Here is a 6,610-nt window from a genome sequence, read left to right on the forward strand (position 1 = left end):
AGTGTGTACTGCTGTATTTGACTATAATGCTGTATTTCAAACAAATTTTATTGACCTGTATGTACACCTTCGACTGAAACGTTTTGTCGTCCCTTCACTAACTTGACAAACTATTACATTTCAAAAGGTTAAGGGTATCTCAAGTAATTCTGATTATTATGTTCTGTAACACAAGAGTTGTTTTTCTTTTAACCACAGCATGATAACAGCAAGCATCGTGGAGCATGTCGAGTTCTCTCTCGGTGACGTTTTTCATTTAGTCCTAACAATTGTGTAAAGTACTATTATTTTTCCCATTTTACAGGTCAGGAAAATGAAGTTTAGAGAAGTTAGGTAACTTGCCTTATGTCACACAGCTAAGTTACTGAGCCGGGAATTAAATTCGGGTAGTCACCACACTTTTAACCACTGCCTCCCATCTTTAATGTGAAAGAAGTACCACCTTCAAAGGAGTACTTATTGTACTTCTCAGTCCACTTATTGACAGCATCTGTGTAGCAGAGTTTTAAATTTCATCTAGAAAGCAACCTCCTCCACTCTTAACACCATCAGGCAATTAATGTTTGTTTTTTGCTTCCCAGACTGAGTGCATTAGATCCACCTGTGGCTTCTAGCCATCCATCAATCAAACCCAGCCCTATCAGTTTATCCTCCTCTGTCTGCCAGACCTAGCCGGTAAGTGCTAAAGCTCTCAACCAGCACAAAGCTTTGGAAGCTGGGTCTGGGCCAGGACGTGGCTGAGTTTAGCCCTTTCTGGACCTTGGTTTCCGCATCTGTAAGATGAGCAATTTCCTAAAACTCTAGAAAGGAGGCCACCCTGCCAAGCTTGGTGCAGGTGTACATGTGGCCCGTGTGTCATTGATTTCTCACCAAGGAAGTAAATGATGTGGGAGCTAAGGCTGAGCATATGGTTAGTCTAGAGCTGCTTTTTATAAAGTCATTACTGTCATCGATGACTGTAAAATATTGACAATTGTATCATGTAATGCAACTTATCCTGTGCAGAACTAATAATTCTAACCAACTTCAGTGACTACAAGTCTCAGAAGGGCACAAGAATTACTTATTTTTTGGAGGAGGCATCAGTGGGGAAAACAAGACATCACAGTGCAGTAGAATATCAGAGAATTTGTTGAGCTGGGCTTTAATCCCTTCTCTGCCATTTAATTGGCTGGTGATTTTATCATCTTCATATTTCCCACCTTGTATCATAGGACAGATGGGTAGAATTAGATAACCTCTGATATCTCTGCCAGCTCTGATGTCATAGGAATCAAATCTCCCCCTACCCCTCTTAACCTCCCCAGGTGGCTCCCTTGCTTTCCAGGAAAATCACCTTCCATGCCATTGTCAGTATCCATTGACTTACCAGCACCATTCAAAAGGATCAATACCAAATCAGACCCTATGCACCTTCCTACCACATCTTTTTCTTTTCGTATTTGTCTGAAGGGGGAGTGTTTCTTATTTCAAACACATGGGCTTAAGCTTTTTAGTTGTGACCTACTGCAGAGCTTGACATTTTAACAGGGAAGAGGAAGGTAACACTGAGCCACATATTTCTTTAGCAGTCATTTATTTGGCACAGGATTTTAAGCATGGACTGTCTCGAAATGGGGTCTTGTATCAAGATTAAGAGTTATGTGTATACTTAAAGATGTCTTGTTATTCTCATGAAACCTCTCTTGTAATGCATATTTGAACAAAACCCCTACTTCCCTGGCTGGCTGACTAGAGTAACATTGCAGGTCAAGAAGATGATAAAGTATCTCTGAACGTTGACCCTCCCTCAGGGTGAACATCTGTTATCCTCAGGAAAGCCTAGGATCACTGCAGTTATCTTCCACTGATAGAACAAAAGAAATCTACTCCAATCAAAAAAAATTATTTCACCTGCCATACACAAACTGTTGATTTGATAAATAGCACATTCTAGAGCAATGACATTTGCCATTGTTGAAGACCTTTAACCATTAGCGTATAGAAGAACACTGTGTACTTCCTCTGCTCAGTCCCACGGCCACCAGGGGTCATGGGCACACACAGCTCCTGTCTTACTAATGGCTGTCTCTTATGTGCTCTTCTCGCTCATAAGTAGATCTTGGTCAGTGGCCAGGTAAGCCCAAATTAGGAATAGCCAAGATGCAGGATTTCAGCTTTTAACATGAGACGTCTGTATTAGTTATCTACTGCTGAGTAATAAGCTATTACAGACAACACATATATTACAGAGTGGGCTAGGAGTCCAGCACAAAGCTGAAATCAGAGTGGCAGCTGCTCTCGTGTTCTCTGGAGGCTCAAATAGGGGAGGATCTACTTCTAAGATCCCTCAGGTTGTAGACAGTTCACTTACTTGCGGCTGTAGAGTTCCTAGGAATTTGCTTCTTTAAAGCTAGCAATGGAAGAGACAGTTTCTGCTGCGTGACGTCTCTTGCTTCAGGGAAGACCTAGGCCTTTGTGAAAGGCTCATCTATAATCAGGCCCATGCAGCCTGGTACGCTTTGATTAGCTCAGTCAGCTGATTGAAGACCTTAGTCACATCTGTAAAATCACCTTTGCCATATTCTATACCTTAAGCAAGTCACAGGCCTTGACCACACTCAAGGGGTGGGAATTACACAAAGACATAGGTACTAGGGGACAGGAATTATAGGGCCATCGTAGTGTGTGTTTGCCACATCTGTGTAATTGAATTAACTCCATCCCACTCAGCCCAGTCTCCCCATCTCAGTATACCTTGGATTAACTTCAATGGAACTATATATTTATATAGGGAAACGATTTAAAGTACTCTATAATGCAAACATTTTGCTATTTTGTAAGTAAGTCTTAAGTCCCACAGGCCTAGATGTTGGGCAGCGGGTCAGGTCCAGGCTGGAGCTAAGCCTGCTGGCCAGCATCAACACAAAAACCTTGCGGAAACTGGAGTGGATGAGACCAGCTAGAGAAAAAGTAGAATGGGAAGAGGAAAAGTATGAAGAGCAAAACTCTGAGTGTCCGTGAGGCCAGGGGAAAGTGGGGAGAGGAAGAGGCAGAGGAAGAGATTGGTAGTGATCTTGGAGGAAGATCTGGATCCAGGGGTTTCTAATTTCCTTCAGAAGAACCATGCAGAGGTAGAGTGCAGGGGGGAAGGGATGAGTGGTTTGGGTAGGTAAGGAAGTACAGGTGATGAGGATTTAGCAGTGAGGAGGTAAAAAAACAACGAGGGCGTGGATCAGAAAGCCTGAGCCCAAGCACGGGCTCCAGACGCGCAGGCTCGGCGGCCATGACTCACGGGCCCAGCTGCTCTGCAGCATGTGGGATCCTCCCGGACCGGGGCACAAACCTGTGTCCCCTGCATCGGCAGGCGGACTCTCAACCGCTGCGCCACCAGGGAAGCCCCCCAGGAGAGCTTTTAAAGTACAGATGTGTGGGTCTCACCCCAGGTTGACTGAATCAGGATCTCCAAAAGTGAGTCAGTATATTATCTTTTGTTTTAGTTCTTTCTTTGCTTGTGTGATTTGCTGGTTGACTGGTTTTTGGTAAACTACCCCAGACGGTGTTTGTTGATTGCAGCTAAGGTTGGGAATGACTAGTCTAATCTTTCTGTATATTAGTTGTGACCATGGATGCGTAACTTTATGGAAAAGCTCAGGATTTATTTCCTTAGCTGTGAAGTAAGGAGGGTTAAATTATTTGCCCAGTCCCATTAGCTCCAAGGGCACACAGAGAGTGCCTCTCACTAAGCAAGCTTCACAGCCACTAGAAATAGTGCTGATTATGAAGCTTATAACAAATGCTTCCTTTAAAGTTTTGAGATTGTGTGCTTTAAAAAATAATTGTCTTGCAGTTTATCACGGATGAAAATTATGGCTGCTTAAATTCTTTATAGCAGTTCATAAGTGTACCTCACACCTTACCATCTCAAGCACTCTAAGTTCCCAGATCACCCCCCAAACATCAGCGTGCCCAGAGAGAGAATTGTCGTCCCTCCCCACCCCTGCCGCGATGGTCCAATCACCACTTTTCAAATGCTCATTCACCACCACTGTTAGATGCTTTCAGGTTGTTTAGACCATGGCTGTCAGTACATGCTTTCCAATTGTATATGACTGTGGTATTTGATTACAGGGACAAAGTTACTGTCCTTAAGAAGCTGCCTTAGGCGAACTTTTCTTGCCTAACATTTACACAGCATTTGGGACTTCGCTTTTTTTCTCTTTGTATGTACTCTTCCCTGCCATGAATTTGAATACTATCTTTATCTGGTGACTTCAAAATTTTTATCTTTATCCCAGAACTCTACGCTGAATTCCATTCTTCTATATCCAATGCTTTGTTGACGCCAACACTTGGAAGTCTCACAGACATGCCCACACTTACCATGTGCAATCTTTCGCCTGCATGCTCCCAAATGTGTTACCACCACCTCTCCATCCCACCACTGCTTGCCCCAGTCTTTGCCATCTCAGATGTGACATCTAAGACTCACCTTGATTCCTCCCTTCCCTCAACCCAACACCTGGAACAGTCCCTAGACAAATCTTTTTTTTTTTTTCCCGACAAGTCGTTTGACCTGAGCTCCAATATATATATTGAGTTCATCTGTTTTTCTCTGCACTGCAGCAGCGCTTCTCCCCACTTCTGTTCTTGCCCATTTCCAATCAACTCACATGGTAGCAAATGTTATCCTTTGCAAATCAGATTTTCTCAGTTGTTTCCTAAAAACCCTCCCACTGCTTCCCATTGCATTTAAAACCCAAAATCCTACCATGACTGTAAGATCTTTCGTGTCTTGCACTGCCTTCCTCTCCAAACTCATCCATATTACTTTATCGCCTCACCACACTTGAGCCCACTGATGGATTCAGTCCAGACTTTAATGAATGATTTCCTGCCTCAGTGCCTTTGCACATGGACTTTCCTTCTGCCTAGAATACTCCTCTCTGCCTATTCGCTAGCTCCTTTTCATCTTTTAGGCCTCAGGTGTCCCCTCTTCAGAGAGGTGCTCTGTGGCCGTCCTCCGCTGTTATTCTCTGTCCCTTTATCTGTGAGTGATATGAAGGAAATATTTTAAATTATTTGTCTGCTTACTAGTCCTTTCATCTGCCTCATGAGCCTCGTGATGGCAGGAACTGGTTCTCCATCGTATTTCCTGCACTCAACACAGACCCCGGCACATGGTAGTTGCTGAAATACTTGTTGAATAAATAAGTGAATGAGTAACAATTAGAGCTTCAGAATCAAAAGATTTCTTTTTTATTTTTTACTCTTTTTATTGTTATTTTAAACCAAAATGTGGTGACCACTAAACTTAGTTTTATTTCTCTTGGACTTATTAAACAAACAGATTTGAAATCTAAAATAGTTTAGTTACACTTAAAATGATTGACCTATAGCTTCAGAAACTGGTTTTCCCCATGAAGCTTCCTTAGGAGGTTGCTGTCATCTTTAATCCCAAACCTGGCAGATGGTTGTGGGTAGATAGTGGCAGAAAATAGGCTTTGTTTTAAGATTTCCAAAAGCTATTTTTCTGCTTATATTTATACAAAATTAGCAGTTGTGCTCAAGTATAAGAAAATCAGGGAGCAGATTGGGTAGCTGTTGGCTTTGTCATTGTGTTTGTGAGCTAGAAATATTTCTTCATCAATGATCACTGTAAGTCTCGTATCTGGGGTTTGTGACTAATCACTGTTTCCTTAGGCACTATGCTTTCCAGGTGTATTTTTGTCAAAAACTCAGATTTCAACACACTTACCAGGAATGCATTGAGTTATCAAAGCTTTCCACTTAAGCTATTATAGTTTGGAGAGAGAATTCTTGCTCACACCAAACCCACATCAAATGTTTGCCAAAAAATGCAAATAACATTTGTACCCAGCTGTTGATATTTGACACCAATTTTCCAGATGTGGCTTGAATTGGGGTTAATTTTTCATCAGTAACCCATCCTGTCCTGGCTGCTTTAGAAAGTGCTATTCTCTCCAACCTCCATCACTGGCAGGTGAGATTTGTCTCTGTGTTTATGAATGAAGTATAGCCCTTTTCTCAAAGGCTTTGCCTTTTTGCATTCTGTCTTGGGGAATAGATTGCACAGACTTTTTGTAACTAAAAAGGAGGCCTACTGATGATCTTGTCCAACCCTCTCATTTTACATATGAAAAAACGAAGACCCAGCCAGCTGAAGAAGCTTATCTGGAACTAAACGGTGCCCAATCTGGGACTAACCCCAGAAGGCTGCCAATCCTGTGTGCTTTCTGAACATTCATAACCTTGATCCAACAAATGCTTGTTTAAGTGGTTTTCAGCTCTTAGTTATAAGTTCTATTTAAAAATGTCAGATGGCCATGTTACTAGTGAACATTTAGATGCTTTGTTATACACACTGCATAAGTTAAGAGACCCTTAGAAACTACATGGCTTGAAATTAGTATTTTAGTTGTCTAAATTCTACCCCACCCGAAAGTAAGTCATGGACCCCTTCTTCCTTTGTTTGAATTTTATGGATATACGTTTTTTGTTTTTGTTTTTCCTGAGATGACATTCACAACGTAAAATTAACCATTTAACAGTGAACAGTTCAGTGGTATTTAGTACACAATTCAGTGTTGTGCCACTACCACATCTAGTT

Source organism: Orcinus orca, chromosome 7 (genome assembly GCF_937001465.1).
Source record: "Orcinus orca chromosome 7, mOrcOrc1.1, whole genome shotgun sequence".
NCBI classification, from domain to species: domain Eukaryota; kingdom Metazoa; phylum Chordata; class Mammalia; order Artiodactyla; family Delphinidae; genus Orcinus; species Orcinus orca.